Raw genomic sequence first — 16,483 nt, forward strand, 5'->3', positions numbered from 1 at the left:
TAATAAATTCCCCATGTTGGATCATAGGGAAAACATCTGAGGCGTTTCTGTCTTTGTGGGGAGCGCGGCATAGCACGTTTGCTGTGCTTTCTTTGTTCCCAGTGGCCCGTGTTCCCCTTGCTGCCTTTCTGGAGGAGCGGGGCCAGACAGGGCTCTAGCGAGACAGCGGCTGCTGCTCCTCGCTCAGCCGGAGGCGTTGCCGTTGAGCAACGCCGAGCGCACCCTCCCGCGCCACCGCGGTGCTGCCGGCACGCGTGGCAGCTCCGCGAGCCGGGCCCGCAGCGGGTGCCGGGGCTGCCGGTGCGGAGCGCCTGCCTGCCTTGCACGGAGCTGCTGGTGTCGAAGCCCGTAGCTGCACCCGCGCTGCAGCGATCACACGCTTTTAATGCTGGAGTTGGGTCCAGTACTAAGCTAGAGTGGTGCCAGATGCAGCTTTAGCTGGAAGCTGGGTCTTCCTTTGCAGGGAGAGCATGTGTATTCGTGTGCGCCTGTGTGTGCACTTGCATGCCCAGCACATCAAATTGGTTAATTTATATTTGGATTAGCACCTATATTCAGGCATTTAAACATTGCCAGCTGTGTTAATTAAACTGCATGAGATCAAATGCTGCTGTTTTCTCCCAGACTTGTTATTTTTCCCACTGGCTGCTGTATCTATTTCATGAGAATGATACAATGCACTGTTTCTTTCACACAAACAGCATCAGGTAGGAAACTGTAGAGTGGAATGTATTTTTTTTTAACATGGCTTAATTTGGACTGGCAGGATCCTGGGTTTGTCAGAATGGAAAGAGAACTCAGCCGGGATCAGCTAGTAACAGGGGCTGCGGCAGACTGAAGAGCATAGAGGTAAAAACAACAACAATAAAAACCTATGTTATCATCTTTGGGAGATTTAAAAACATATGTCTCCCCTCTAGTACTCCAGACTATGAGCTTTATCAGTTTTTACTGCAAAGTATAAATGCTTTTTGTGTAATGACAGCTCTTTAATTAGAGCTTGGAAGCAATAGCATCTGCTGATTATAGCATGGTCCAGCATGCCCATATTCCTCAGTTTTATTTCCAGCTCTGCAACTAGATTGTTGCATGCCTCAAGGCAAGTGACTTCACATCTTAGTGCCTTTACTTCCACAGATAGGCTTAAAACCTCTACGGGAGAGCCCTGGAGAGAATCTGTGAAGCCAGCAGAAAGTCTTGGGTTGCTTCTCCATCCTGTACGTGTTTGGGAAGCCCTGTGCCAGTCCAACTGGTAGGGGGTCAGGATTCGCTTCGTCCAGGCATACCCCTGTGAGACACTCCCTGTTTAAACAATGGAAATTTTACAGGCTTCAATTAGCTGGCTGGGCAAGAAACAACAGCTTCACAGTAATGAGTCCTCACTTGCATGGAATGCCATTTAATGCGTGATCTCTGTTCACCAGAGAGAGATACTAAAATGTGTTCATCTAAGTGCATTTCTAGAGTGACAAAAAAGGGGAGAATCCCTCTCCGTTTGAAATCAATACTGCATTCTGTTTGTAAAAGGCTTTTTGTTTCCCAAGAGGGATACTCTATACTGTTATGGAAAAAATGAAGCATTGCAGTTCAGAAAGAGACATTGGGGCTAATTCTGCTGCCTGAAATCCCTCCCCCACCTCAGTGGGGATCTTGTGGATGAAGGAAGATGTCAGTGGTTGCTGTAGCACTGCTCTGAAAATCTTCATTTTGGGATTGCCAGTTTGATCAACAGGAATAGAAATATTCATATTGCAGCAGAGCGCTGTACAAATATCTGTTGAGTCTCATTCGAAGTCATTGCAGTCCCTCTTATTAGGGACTTCTGATGAAGGCGCGGAAAGATTCTTTAAAGTAGCCCCAATCCCTAGATCAAATTGGGGCAAAGTCAGAAGTGAAGTACCCAAGAAAATGGGAGTCAAATCAGTATTGGCAAGTGGCAGAACGGAGAATAAATTAATACTGTGTATGCTTATGGGCAAACAATGGTGTAAATCACGTGTTCCAATTTTTTTCTGTTCTTACTTACAATGTTTGCAAAATCTATAAGTAGAATTTAGCAGAATGCCTGATATTTTGTAATGCTACAAAAGCTGACGTTAAAAGACACCAGAAATCTCACTGGGAGTTATATGCATTTGCAGTGGAAACATTAGGTCTTTAATAGTAAAAATGTTTCAACAACTTTCTGGGATTTTTTCCACTTTGGCACAGCCATTCCCTGACAGATTGCAACAGAGAGGAATTCGGTAGTAACAGCGTGATCCTGCAGGATGTTAAAGCCTTTCTGTCCAGGGCCTCATGCCCTCAGCCCCTACTGAAATCAGAGGGGGCGGAGGGCACTCAACATCTCACAGGATTACTCAGCTTTTTGTAATGTGGAGCCCTCCTTACCCAGTTGGCCTTGCCAATGACTTTTGTATTTCTATTTCTGTGGAAATGAGCCAAAGCCTGTGCTATTCTCTGAAGGGAGTCATGAGCCTTTCTATCTTGGAAAGGGCTCATTGTTGTCACATGGAAGCTGATGAGCGATGATACTGCTAGAAAATTTATGCCTGGATTTTTCCCTCTCAGAAAAGCAGCATCCAAGCTAGGTACTACAAAAAATAGATCACGGAATTTAGTAACAACAGCAGTACAACTGAATTGTTTTGTCATGTTGCATCAAGGTTATGTAGAGGAAATGGTAAAGGAAATGGCTTTTCCCCCATTTTCTAAAATTACGTGTAGGTTCTTAATAGGTGTTCATCCTAATAGACTTTAATAGTTTGGGAAGCAGTGATTTTTTTAATTGATGAAACAAGAAAAATGTAGTATCTTTGCTACTGCTGACACAATCCCTGCTAATTAAACCACTAATTCAGCCATGAAATACCTAACATTGCGTAACCACTCCCTAGTAGCAATAGGGTCAATAGTAAAGTTCTTACCAACAACAGCAGGCCAAAGTGATGCCTCTAGGCTTTTCTGGCATCTGCTGTCTTGCAGATCAGTGCATTGTGGAATCCTCCATTGTTCAAAAAGAAGGCGGGAAACACATTTTACCTCTTTCTACCCTGCCTTTCCTTTGTTCCTAGGTGTGTTCTTTCCTGCTGGCAATGACCAGTTTCTTTCTAAAGGTACTGCTACGGGCAGTTCCCCCTGAGCAGGGCTGCTGATTCATCGCCAGGCCAGGCCAATGCCAGAACAAGGGAGAAAAGCAGCAGGCTGAAGCAAAAACAAACATGAGCTGGACAAGACAACATTTGGTTAGTTTGGGGGCAAATCCTTAGCTACAGTAAATCAGTCCCTGGTTTTAATACAGCTGTGGTAGCTTATGTATGAGAAGGCTCTCCTTCTCCCTTTCACTATAGTTAGAAATGACTATTTTACTCTTTAACACGTGTAGCAAGTCCAGGACACAGAGATCCCACCTTAGTGGGAGCACAGCATGCTAATCATTGCTCCGGCACCAAAGCCAAATTCCTTGCCTGCCAGAGCGCATCCAAGGGGAGAGCAAGAGCCCTCCTCACCCCTACTTTTGGGAGTCCTAGAGGCTACGCTACGGGGCTCCCCCAGGCGACCTTGGGCAGCAGGGCACTAGTGCAAAGAGCAGCCGGACCCTCACAGGTGGGCCAGCTGCAGCGGTAGCTGAGCCGTGTCTCCCTCAGCTAAGACAGTAACTGGGGCTGTATGCGTTCCCAGTCCACTGCAGTGCACGTCAAACAGGATCCCTCAAGCCACCTCACTGTGGGTAGTTTAAACCAATCAGGGAGTTACTCTTCAGCCAATGGGGCTGTAATTTTTTTAATTGATCCAGCTTGTTTGCATTCGGTCATCTGCCCTTCAAGGACAAAATGCAAGGAAGGACGTTTTAACACTAAGGTAAACCTCTTGTAGTTATTCCTCTAGGCCTAATTAGCAAACTTCCTATTTGACCAGTGTTGAAACTCATATGAACGTTTATTTAAAGGGAGGCTGCTGCTTCTGTTCTTGGCTAGCCTCTAAGTTATTAACCATAGAAATTAATGTAGGATTTCATCTCATACATGTGAAAATCAAATAAAATAATGGGAGATTATGGTCCACTTAAGTATTTATATCTAAGTGGGTCGTATCCTACCGTATTATATTATTCCTGTGAGGATTTTTAAAACATAAACCAATGGGTAATTAATTCAAATCTAAGTCTTACTTTGTTTTGTTCTTAATAAAACGCTTCTCAGAAACGAACGGCAGAGTTTGGCTTTAGAGCTGCTATTCTGACGTGCTCAGCACAATGCTGAACTTCGATTCACAAAATGCAGAATAGCTGCTACCTGCTCCAGACACGCTCGTCCGGCCCGGGGCTCGGAGCCGTCGGCTGCCTTCGCCTAGGAGCTCCTTGGGAATTGCCACTTGCGGTACTGGGACTTCCTGCTCCCACAAGCAGTAATTTCCTGCCTCTGTGAAGCAGAGCTTGTTCTTTCCCTCCCTGCATGAGTATGACCTTGTGTGTTTATTTTGAAAAGCTGTCTGCAAAACTCTTTAGGGTTGTTCTCTATTGTAAGGAAAAAGTTAAAATCAAGCAAACAGTTCCCTCTTTAAAAAACCCCAGAGCAAAGTGGTTTTGTTTTGTGTAGCAGGAGGCACTGGCTGCTGCATCTGCAAAGGACAATGGCCACAGATTTCTACAGCGTAAAGTGACTTGCAGCTTCAATTTCTCCCACAAGTCCCTAAGGCCAGGCCTGCATTAGAAGCTTATGCTAATAAGGAGATGCTGGTTAAAGAAAAGATTTCTTTGATGTCATTTCTCTATCATCGGAATCCCATTATAGGTGTATAATTAAATCAACACAGTTTGTTTTCTTGTTTAGCTTGTTTTACTTAACTGAACTCAGAGAGGCTCTGCCAGCAAAATTGCTCTTACTAGGAAAGTTTGTCATTTTTACTGCATTGAGAAAATCTGGTCTTACAGACAAGGCTATAATGTCAAGGCTTTTTTTTTCGTCTAGACTATGTCTTCAGATGAGAGTTTTAAAAGTATTTAGGATAGCAGGTAGTTGCCAAACTGCCTCTGGCAATCTGACTCTTGGGAACCAAAGTCCCACTGACTGCTGGTGTCGTTTCTGAAGTTGTGCCTGCCTGTTCTTTATCGCCCAGGCCAACAGTGTCTGCCTGTCTGATGAAAAATGTATCCTGTTAGAGATAAGAAATGCATTCTTTCCTACAGAAGTATCAGCGTCCAAAATGCTGGAAAAAAGCTATATTTCAGTTATGTGTACTGTTTAACTGAATAGCATACCTGAGGTATAAAAGTAACTTTTTTGGTAAGGAATCGAAGTACTATTTTGTTTCTGATTCAGCAATATGTTTAAGCATATAATAAGCATTTCTTGGCTGTTTATCTGACTGGTTAAAAGATAAAAGGAGAGAACTAAAGTGTCGTAGCCAAATCTCCAATGCTGATTTAAGGATTTTCTTCCCTCTGTGGTTTTCTTCTCTCTGTGGTTTATAGAAAAAAAAAAAAAAAAGGAAGAGCAGCTTCGGACTCTTCTGACACTGAATTGTGGCTGAGAGGCAAAAAAGGCCTTTTTCCCAAGGGAGAGAGCAGCACATCCAAATCAGAGGAGGGAAAAAAATGTTCCCAGTTTTTCCAGTGATTGAAATAACATTTGTCATTCAGATTTTGACAAGAACCTGCTCGACACGTTCAGGCTTCTCTGTTGTTGCAGCTGAGGTGAGCTGCCCGGGAGCGGCAGAGCCCGTCGGGGAGCAGCGGTCCGGCTGCTGGAGCTGGGGGAGCCGTTCCCGACACACCAGGTGCAACCACGTTGCTGTTGTGTCCTACGCGGGCAACGCGGCCCTGTTTGTAACAGAGCAGGAGAACAGGCTGCTAAAAGGGGCAAGTGAAAGAGACTTGTAGCTTGGCTTACAAAATTTCCGAATGGGAAGATGCAAGGTCGTGGCTTGAGTGAAGGCAGAAGGCATGGTGTTTATCCCACAGAGCCGTGACAAAGGCAAAGGAGCAGAAGGCTCCTTGACTACATACAGGTACAAGCATTAGAAAAGTTCATAGTACTTACTCTGGTTGTGCAGCAAGCAGATGCAGCAGTTAAGACAAATAACCTCATCCTCACAGGCGAGGATTTATGTTTAGTGCTGACAGAAATTTTGACAGCTCATGGATAGTCAGAGATGTTGGGCTGTAGTGTGTATGTTCTGCTGCTCTGAGAAGCAGGCATAATTTTCTGACTTACCCCTTTTCTCTGTACTTCAGCCATTCATTCTGGAGTCCCTGGCCTGGAAGGAGCGTTTGGAACCAGCTCCTGTTTTCCTCCCCAGTCTGAAATGTGATAAGTTGCCTACAACAGAGATTTGAATTTTGAGCAAACCTGGACGAAGGCAATAGTTTTTGTGTGGAGGTTCTGTAAAAGTCTGTGGTTTCAGCAGAGTTGTGCTTTGAGTTTGGGGTGGTAACTTGCATTCAAAGCAAGGTTCGCATGGGACAGATGAACAAGGCAGGAAAGGTCACGCAGACTACTGAAAGTTATGATTTCATATTCATTCTGCCCTAGAATATTCTCTCCTCGGTTCCCGAGACATTTAAACATAAAGGTGTCTTTTGGTGATATCAGCAGTATGACTGGCCTACTTTGGAGGTAGCGTGCTTCCTTTTTCTTCTCACTGTTCTCCCTTTAGTGCCTTACTTCAAGACAGTTTTATCTGAGGAGCTGCTAACTGATGTTTGGCTGGATTGTTACTCCGAAGGCTGCACTCGCAAGAGGCCACAGCTACCCTAACCTAGTCGAATCTGTGTGAAAACGAAGCCCTGTGATGGGCAGCTGGCTGGTGAAGCTTTTGAGTGCGTTGGGTCTGGCGGGAACGCTGGCCGAGGAGAGGGAGGCGCAGGCATTTGCTGCTGAGCCTCCTAGGCTGTGGGGAGGTCAGCAAGGAGCAGGGCCACGCCGGCACGGCAGGGCGAAGGTGCTCCCGCCGGAGTGGGTTTTTCACTTCCGAGAGGCTCTGCTGAAGACTAGGAGGATTGTGCCGGGAGGGGTGTGAGCGGGGCAGGGCAGAGGGGACCTGTGGAGAAAGCCAGTTCAGGAATGAGAGGGTAGAGCAGCTGAGAGGTTTGTTCTTTTTGTCATTACTGGCTGTTTCAATAGGAAAAAGGGTATGAGCCTGGGATTTCAGTCCTAGGCACAAACTTCCCAGTGATTTTAGGGAACGTGAGCTGTAAACTTGGACATCTAAATTCCAGATCTAAGAAACTTGGGAACTGTGAACCTTCTTTGGTGGGAATGATGGTACAGAGCAGTAGTATGGCCTATTGCAGGCCAGCTGCTCGGGAGTTGTAGGGCCCTGCAGACTTTCTGGTCCTTTTGATTGCATGTGTTGAATATAGCAGTTGAATCCTAGAGATTCTTGACTTGTGTCTTTTCAGCTGTGGGCCTGTTGCTGCTTCCCAGGTCAGTTTTCCCAGGTCACTCCTGCTGTGCGTGCAGTATCTGGGCTCCTATCAAGCCTAGATAGATTTTGAGAAGGTTGTATAAGGTACCACTGCTGCTGTTGGCACAGGCCGTCAGCATGTTCTGGTTGGACCTCGATCTTATTTAAATGTTAATCTGTTGGCAGGTTACAGATGTTGTTTGCTTGCCCTCCCCCTTGCCCTGTACCTCTGGTAGAAACCTGTGAGATGCCTTGGCTGCATGCTGGGTTACGAGATTTCTCTGTGTCCTCTGACAGATGAGGCTGTGGCTGTGCCCTTTATTCTGTGCCCTTTATTCAGTTCAGTGTCTTTTGGAAATGTCTGGGCTGAAATTCATGACTAGAGAAATAAGCCACCCAAGTACATGTCATGGGCTCTTTTCCTTCATTCCTCCTTTGCGTTCCCAGCCCCAAGAGGAGAATTAACATTGGTTTCAGTACTGAGTGCTCACTCTGAATTATTGTCATAGCTTTGTCCTGTTCCTGTAAGGGGCTGAATGAAGATCTAAATATTGATACTTCAAAACACTGGGGGAGCCTGTCTGATATGAGATCCCAGTCCAGACTGGGATGCTGGATTTGTGGCATCTTTTTATCGTCACTCTGTGCGTGTGTGTGTGTGTGTGTATATCCATCCCTAAAGTACACAAATAGAGCATCTAGAAGAAAGGAGCTCTTCAACTTCCCAAGCTTAGGCAAGACACACTGCTCCATTTGTCCTCCTTCAGTGAACTCTCCATGCAGGAGCTGGAAGTCATTAACTGGCATGCTTCCATCTAATTTGGACTCTGATCTAAGCTTGTTATGGCAGAGCTTCCTTTGTAGATCTGTACAGGGCTGATTTCACTGCTGCTCTGATGAAAGAATAGCTGTTTGGCTGCTTAAACACTACCTCTTTGCTTCCAGGATGCCCTTGTGACCTGCTGGAAAGATATGGGCCTAATGAGGTAGGACTGTAGGTACTTACAAGTCCACCTGTCTGTGAGAAGGAAACGCACGATTGTTTAAAGAGGAAGTCGTCCGGGATACAGGAAATCTGCTCCGGAACAGGTAGAGCTGGAAGGCTCGTGGAGTGTGTATGAGCCATACGTAACTTGGAGCATTATTAACTATGTTTCTTGTCCCAAGAGACAAAATGAGGAAATGAGCCCCATTCATCTTTGCAATCAGTGAGATTTTGTCTGAGCAAGTGGGGCAAGACTCGCTATGTTGAGTAAGCTTCTAGCAGAAGCAAGGATTAAAAAAAGTATAATGCTGTACTAGCTCCGCCTGTAGTGAACTCAGTAGACAAGGACAAAAGGTTTTAAAAGTAGGATATTGAAAGCAAATCTGTGACTAGGTGGTCCTGGAAAGGTTTAATTGAAGGATATCTAAACTGTTTATCTTTTCCCAGGGGTAAGGAGAGCCATGAATAAACCAGTGTGGGTTTTGATTGACAGTTAATGGCTTCATTCAGTTCTGTCCGTTATCTCACCATGAGAAATCATTACTGAACAAAGCCCTATCCAGCCTGGATGTATAAATATATTAAACAGCTTCCATTTGAACCTGATATACTGATCTAGAGTTTTCCACAAGTATACAGGTACATTCCACTAATGATAGCATCTGATTTAAAAAGAACAAAGTACCTCATCATTCTGGCTATTTGTAATAATCATTAAGGGTAGCTCTGGTTTCCCTGAGTATAGCTGCTGTTTTATTTTACTGCAAGAACATTTGCGTAGAGGATTTTTATGGCAGTTTAAGCTGCCTGATCCTCATATACAATACAGCTTCTGTTGAATTTTTCTTCCCTGCTTCTTTCCCCTCCCCCTTTTCCCTGTTCCCCCTCTCTGTCCCAGTTGTTTGTTCAAGAGGTTGAGCTCCTGAGAGTGATTTTGCTACCTTCACCAGTCTTAAGCACTATTCATTTAGAGGCTCGTGACTAAGCTGGTTACAGCAAGGATGTCACAGGAATATTTCAGTGTTTGGCTCAGTTGTGTCTGTTGTAGATGTTGTGCTTCTAGCCTCTGAATACACACATCCAAACCTCACAGAATTAATTGCTAAGCAAAAATCAAGTCTGTAGGCAGCAGGATGAATTGCTCCGTATGGATTTACATCTCATGCTTGGGCTTGTACAGCAGGCGCTAATACCCTCTCTTTTATGCAACCACCTATCTTCACAAAACTTGTAGGACTGTATTGCTGGTTGCATCTATGCTGCCCTATTACAGCTTCCTCCCAGCTGTGACCTTAAGGCTAAATGTTTTACTGTCCAAGTTGCTGAGATGACTTTAGCTGGGCCAAGGAAGGGCTGCAAGGGAAGCTGAGCAGGTAAATCAAGTAGAGCAGAGAGCTGGGTTTCTCAAGCAATATCTAAGCCTGCTTTAGCATCTCTGTTGAAAGCATGAGAGCTGCTAGCACTGACGGCAAAATAACAACGGCTCAGCCACAAGCTGTGGAGGGAGATGCCAGCCGAGAGAGTATCCCATAGAGAGCTTCACTGAAAACTCCTGTATGCTGAGCAGGCAAAAGGCTGAGGACTCACGAGGTGGCCAGCACCTGACAGACAGGGTAGTCACGGCAGGTGACACTACCTTGACCTAGATGCTAATCCACAGCATTCTCAGCCTTGGTGGTGGGTGCGCCAGGCTCAGGTGCTGGTGAGTAGAAGTATTATTTGGACATCAAGACAACTGAAGGCCATATGGCTTTCTCCTTTGAATTTCTTCTACAGAGTCTTGCAGATGGATAGTGGACACTTCTTAATGAGCACATTCAAATGGACAGTCCAAAACCTAAGTCACAAGTCCAGAAGCACAGGGCAGCCCTATGGCTTTTTGTTACTTGGTGCCTGGAGGAGCCTGGCCAGGACATGGCTTTGTTCCCTCTCTCTCAGGGAGCTTTTGGCCCAGGGCCACTGGGAGCACTAACTCCAAATGGAAACTAGGGCACAACGGGGAGAGAAAGGACTTTCAGAGGGACATGCCTGTGCTGGGTTTGACCAGTCCTGGTAAAAGCTAGGGGCCCTCTAGGGAACTGTGGGCTCTGAGCTATATGAGCTTGTTCCAGTAAGTTGGCCTAATCTTTCCTTGGCTGTCCTGATTGTGCTGTGAGTAATGTGTGCAGGTTGCAGTTAGCGGGTTGACTTCTGAGTAAGAATGGGGTTTTTTTGTTTGTTTGTTTTGGCTTTTTAATTTCTCCTAGTGCAGCACTGTCAACTGTGGGTCAGCTACCAGAAATGTAACAACTTTTCTGTAGCAGGCCATGCAGTCTACTTGCACTGAAGAAAGAGAGGATTTTGTTTTGTTTTCTAATGAAAAACAAAATCTTTTCTTTTTTTCTGAATTAGTGTTCTTTGTGAGGACATTAAGCTGGCTTATTTCTCCTTATCCAGCACTTTCCACAATATGTTCTTCTGTACTTCGCTCTTCTAACAACTTCTCTTAAAGCTTGAATGAAGCATTTTGGTACAAAATAGCTCTGGGCTGGTGGCGGAGGCTTGGCAAAGTTGTCCAGCCCTCTCAGTCTTGGTAATTGTGCAGAACAGTGGGTAAAGCTAGGTGGCTCCTCTAGAGAAGAGGCAAGAAGGAACATGCTGATGATCTATGCAGTCTGTACCCAAAGAGCAGGGTCCTGAACAGCTCCCCTTTTCTGCATGAGGTCTTGCTAACAAGAGTGAATAGTCTGATATAGCCTTGTCAGCATAGCCAGGCTACACGTTATAATAGGTGGAGGTAGAGAGAACTGTGGGTGTGGGGAATCGTGGGTGTAGAGAAACTATTTGACAGAGGGATGAGGGTGGAAGGAGGGGAGAGAGAAGAGCCTAGAGGCATAGGTGGTGATTAGGATACTGGGTGAGGTCATTTCTGCTCATGCGCTGCTGTGGCATCTGGCATGACCCTCTTTTGGGCAAACCATCTCTTTTGAGGCTGTTAGAGTGAGGAAGGATCTCCCAGGGCGTCTAGCTCTCCTACAGCCCCTTAGGAAGGGGGTGCTGTTTTCCGTTGTACAGATCGTTCAGTAGGCAATGGTGATCTTGGTGGTGTTCTCCATCTCAGTTAGTGCCAGGATGCTCTGAGCCACTCAAAGGTGCTCTTGGCAGATCCTGAAACCTTGGTTCTCCACATCAGATTGCAGTCACTGTGCTAATGGACTGGGTTTCTGGCAGCACAGGAAGATGTCTCATGCTGTGGAAGTCAGTGCAACATGGTAGGATCAGGGATGCTGGTGTGTTGCCAGTGGCAGGAGCTGGAGGTGTGAAACAGGGATCTGATGAAGGTGTCTGGGACTGTCGCCACACTGCCCAGGAGTTCAGGGGATCAACACCCCTGATGTCTCCAGTGACACAGTTCCTCACCAGCAGAGAAAGGGGTATGGATTTGTGGCCTGTTCGTCCTCTAGCACAACTGAACAAATAATGGCATTCAAGTATGTGCTATCCTGCATAGAAACCAGCCATGTCAGACTCAACCTCAAAGAGCTCTGAAATGAGAGTTAGGCTAGTGGGCTTGCCAGCACTGCACAACTACGTTGCTGACTCCTGGACATGGCTGTGTCCAGGGAGATCTTCCTGGGATATGTGCCCTTGTCATGGGGCTGGGACCAGGTAGCTGCTGGTTCTACAGAGGGCATCTGACCTTGCTCTCCTTAATACTGCATTTCTTCTCCTCCTGCCCTTCCTCAGTGCTGTGTGCCACAGCTTGTCGGGGTGTGCTGATGTGGCAAGATCCCTGGACAATGGCAGGCAGTGCCTTTGCATTGGGTGAAGCCACCAGTTGTGGTGGTGTGTGTGTGTGTGTGTGTGTGTGTGTTGCAGACAAAGTGAGGCTGAGGCCAGTGGAGAAGAAGCCTGGTGGTGTGCGATGCACAAAGCTGCAATGTAGAGATTGTGCACCAGCATGAGCCAGCCTTTGTGCAGAGCAGATGGAGTGGATGGAGCTCCCCAGTGTGGGGTGCCAGCCGAGAACAGCTTCCAGGAGCAGCAGTGATGCCCTCTAAAAAATAGAATTCAGGGTTAAAACCAGGATATGCTATTTCCTCTCCATTTTTATATTCTTTTGCTGACTATGGAAACAGAGAATGTGACTTATGCCTCCTGAATGGAAATGTTGGTGGAAGAAGTGGCAGAATAAGCAGCCTAGGATTAGGACGAGGTGGTCCTGGCGTTATCTGTCCCCTCTCACTGAGTACAAAGCCCATTAGAGTCAAGGAAAAAAAATAAAGTTGCTTTTTCCCATCTGCTTCTTTAAATGTAGATCCGGTGTAACTCAATACTGGACATGAAGTAGGTGTGCTGAAAATGAGCAAGTCCGCAATGAGGTCGCTCGTGGGTCACCGAGCAGCAAAACAGTCTCGGCCACCATGGGAAAGGGAGGAGGGTTAATGTTTCACTGTAGAGTTAGCTGAGTGGAGCAGCTCTGTTAGTGTTTCACTTGGTAGAAATTATTTATTGATCAGGAGGATTTCCAAACACTCGGAAGGAAAATTCTTTGGGAAACTGTTGGAATATCTTCCAAGTTAAGGGTAGTTATTTGCGTCAGGAATTGAAAACTGACCCTTGGGATGAATGCTTCTGTCACTCAGTTATGTTTAGGAAAGGAAGATTAAAAAACGCTGAGGCCTGAAGGCAGAACCAAGCACCTAAAAGGCAGGAAGAAGTCTTTGCATTGATTGCAGTGGTAAAAATATCAAGCCCCATGATTTCATGGACCAAATGCAGAGAAATGATACATATGAATAGGCCAACGGAGATCCTCATTACAGTAAAGAGCCACTTGAGGGTACCTAAGATCTGGCCTTTCGTCAGGGAAATAAAACTACTGAGGAAGCTCTCATTGCAGTTTTCAGCCATAGCCTTGTGCTGTTTCCTCAATATCTTCAGCAGCCTTCTCTTTCCTAATTTCTTAGCTTTCTTTTTGTTTCCATTCCAAAAAAAGGAGGCGAAACTACCTGCTCTATTTTTACTTCTATTTGTCTCTAGATAAACTGCATGTTAGATGACTCATAGATCTTTATCACTTTATAAAGTTTAGACTATAAAAAGCCTACCCCTCTTTTCTGACTGGTAAACAACTGTGTAAGCTTTGCTGCTGTTACTTGAAATCTCAGCTAGCCACAGTGCTGCTGAGAGCATTTGTTGGTTATTCAAGTGGGCCACGTAGCCTTTGTAGAGCCAAGAAGGAGTAAGGCCCCTTGTGTGGCTGCTGGGAAGCACAACTGCCTATTTTCATCTGGAATGGTCAAGTGAGTGGTGTCTGCCCGGTTAAAGAAAAATTAAAAATGTCTAGACCACGTCTTGGCTGGGCCCAGCAGTCTGCACCTGATGGTCTGTCTTTAAGCCCTAGTGCTACTAGTTAAATTGGAATTTGTGTTGGGTGAGGGTTTGGGGTTTCTGGTGCGAGTGCCGCTCTTCACACTGATTCCTCTCTTCCTAGGGCAGTGGTCAGCTTTGCTGTGGGCTCTTCTGTTCCCATGAGCTGCTCAGGACTTGTGGTGTGGCCCGATGTTTAGTTATCGGAGAAATGAATGAAAGACATGATGTCTCCTGAGTGGTTACTTCTCTTGAAATGAGACTCAGCAACAGAGCTCTTTGCCACTGACAAATGTTTGAATTAAGTACTCAGGGCATATTGGCACATGTCTTCTCCAAGGTAAGTGGAAGCTATGCCAAATTCACAAGAGAGGAGTCTTAGCACAAAAGTGCACCCAAGGGCACTTAAGAAATTAGAGGTAGCCTCCTTTGGACAGGAATTTCTTCTTAATATTGTATTTTAGAAAAACAAAATTTTAAAAATGGATGAATTCCCTGTTTTTCTTTTTAACTAAGAGTGTAGGCTGGAATGGAGTGGAATTTGGGGGGACGTTAAACAACGCATGAGAAAAGCCTTGACCTCAAAGGTACTTGTTAACACAGGCTTGAGCCTCTTCTGAGCCAAGATTATGGATTTAGATTAAATTAGCAACTTCTGTGGCTGGAGAAAGAACAAATCTGAGCCTGGACTTCTGGGCCTCCTCAGTTTGTACATTAATCCAGTTGCCACCTAGCCCAGTTGGAAATTGATAGTTGCCCTTAAAGATAGTATAAAAGCTGTTGCAATGTGACATTTTACAGAAGCTATTAAAACTTAGCTGATCCAGTCTGTTCCTGAAAATGTTCATCTTCTATCACACATTCACCTGCAATTAACAATTCAATGGTTGCAAAGACTGTTTAACCTTTGTCCGCTGTTTTTCTTTTAATTTAGAATCGTACAGTAGTCTTCCCTCCTTGTTAATGTGTATTAATATATTCATGCAGTTGCTTTTTAAAGTGCAGGCTAAAAGAAAGGAGGGAAAGGCAGTGAGACTTCTTTGGCTTGCAAACCTTTTCAGGCTCCTGAAAATCAATGAGAAAACTGGAGGCTGCTCTGCAGATTATTTTAGCAATTGTACATGAACGCTTGCACAAGAAGGATATTGCTTCTGAAATAGTATGTGTGTGTATAGAGCATGGAGGAGGATGCGCAAGGAGGAAAGGAGCAAACTTGACTTTATCTTCAATCATCTTTGGTACTACTAGTAGAAGGAGCAGCAAATACTTTGCATTCCAGTTTAACCCCAGTGGGCCAGACCCAACCCCTTCATGGGGAAAGGGAGGTTTGTTCCTTTAGGACTCTTTTGCTTCTCCCAGCGTTTTCCCTTGACTCTTCAGTGGCCACCGACACAACTTAACATTCATGCTGGTAGAAGATTGAGCCCTCCCATCACTGAGATGCTAGTGATGGTGCAGCTGTGGGAGCGCAAGCTGTCATCATCCTTGCAGATTATCAGAGCATATTTGTTAAGGCTGGAAGTGTCACTAGAGGGTGACACAGAAGCTCAAGGAATGGGAGGGTGGCTTTTGCGGTTCCAGGTGACTCAAAAGTGTGAGTCACAAGGGGGCTAATAGGCTAAATAGGGTGGCTAATTCTAGCCTCCTTATTCCCTTCGTATATTTGTATTGTCACTCCCCTGGAGCATCTGTTCCCGAGGCTGCAGTGGTTGGGGCGCAGGATAAAGGGCTCTGCCAGAGGTGAAGACCAGTGGGGCAGGTCTGGCGCTCCCAAACTCCAAGGAGACCGGCTTCTCCTGCTGTAGTGTAGTTATTAATACAGAGAAGTGGCTATCCTCCTAAAGACCTCCCTTCATCTACTCTTGTGAGCAGACTAGATGACTAGTCTCCAGGCTCTCAGTGTGCCCAGGGTTTCTGATTCTGCTTTATGCGGTCTTTGTGGCAAGTTATGAAGACCACTTGTAAATGGTCACTCCGCGGGGACACTGGCAATGCATGTGGAGAAGGGCTGATGAGTGGTGTTTTCTACAATGTATTAATAACACAAATCCTGCTGTGTTCAGGGTTCAGCAAATAAAACCCCTGTATAAGTCAGCTAAAAATAATATCAACATTAACTCAGGCTGTTTGCAAACTTGATCTTGTAAGATTAGGCTAATGAAATGACGGGGGAGAAAAATCTCTCTGCTTGAGTAGGAGAAAATAGCAATCTTCTGATAAGGAATTTGTCTTGTTGTGCTGGGAACTGATGTTACTGCATGAGCTTGGCATCTCTTAACGGCTGTGCTTTGCGTACCTTGTATTTTCATGCTAAGCCCTGGGCTGAGTGTTTCTCTGTGGAATTGGTCTGCTGTAAGCTGTTTGTTCTTCAGCATCGTGGCCATTTCTGGAGTCTGTGTCTGCATTTCTTGTTAAACAGTTGCTTGATACCTTTATGTATTTATTTAGCCAACAGTGTGATGCTCAGCCAGGGGTGTCAACAGTAACAGTTTCTCTGCTAACAGAGAAGTTATGTAGACTTAAAAAAAAACCCCAACTCTGAAAAACTAGCATGTGAGAGGCGGTGTTTATGTAGAATTGTTGGATGAGGTTGTGCAACCCTATACGTTGCCAAACATGGTCAGGTTTCCTCTCCTGCTGGGGATGCCACCCACCTCTGCCTGGGCTATGCCTGCGCCAGCAGCTCCCCACCTTGCACCCAGCCTGCCGGTGCCAGTGCCACTGCTCGGTGCTCCCCAG

The 16,483-nt window shown here is 45.6% G+C and overlaps 1 protein-coding gene across 6 annotated transcripts in view; it reads left to right on the forward strand.

Moving 5' to 3' along the window:
• MAPK6 (mitogen-activated protein kinase 6) overlaps positions 1-16,483 on the forward strand; it is a 98,069-nt gene that overhangs the window by 46,785 nt on the left and 34,801 nt on the right. For 2 of the 6 annotated variants that reach the window (XM_068958901.1, XM_068958900.1), the window contains exon 2: positions 13,869-14,084. The exons of 1 other annotated variant lie outside the window; for it this stretch is intronic. The gene's annotated coding sequence lies outside the window, so the exon portion shown is untranslated. Of the gene's footprint in view, positions 1-8,352; positions 8,497-13,497; positions 13,760-13,868; positions 14,085-16,483 lie in introns of those variants that run through there. 3 more of the 6 variants (XM_068958895.1, XM_068958902.1, XM_068958894.1) reach the window with 3 other exon arrangements.

The sequence above is a fragment of the Struthio camelus genome, chromosome 12 (genome assembly GCF_040807025.1).
Source record: "Struthio camelus isolate bStrCam1 chromosome 12, bStrCam1.hap1, whole genome shotgun sequence".
In the NCBI taxonomy this organism is placed as follows: Eukaryota; Metazoa; Chordata; class Aves; order Struthioniformes; family Struthionidae; genus Struthio; species Struthio camelus.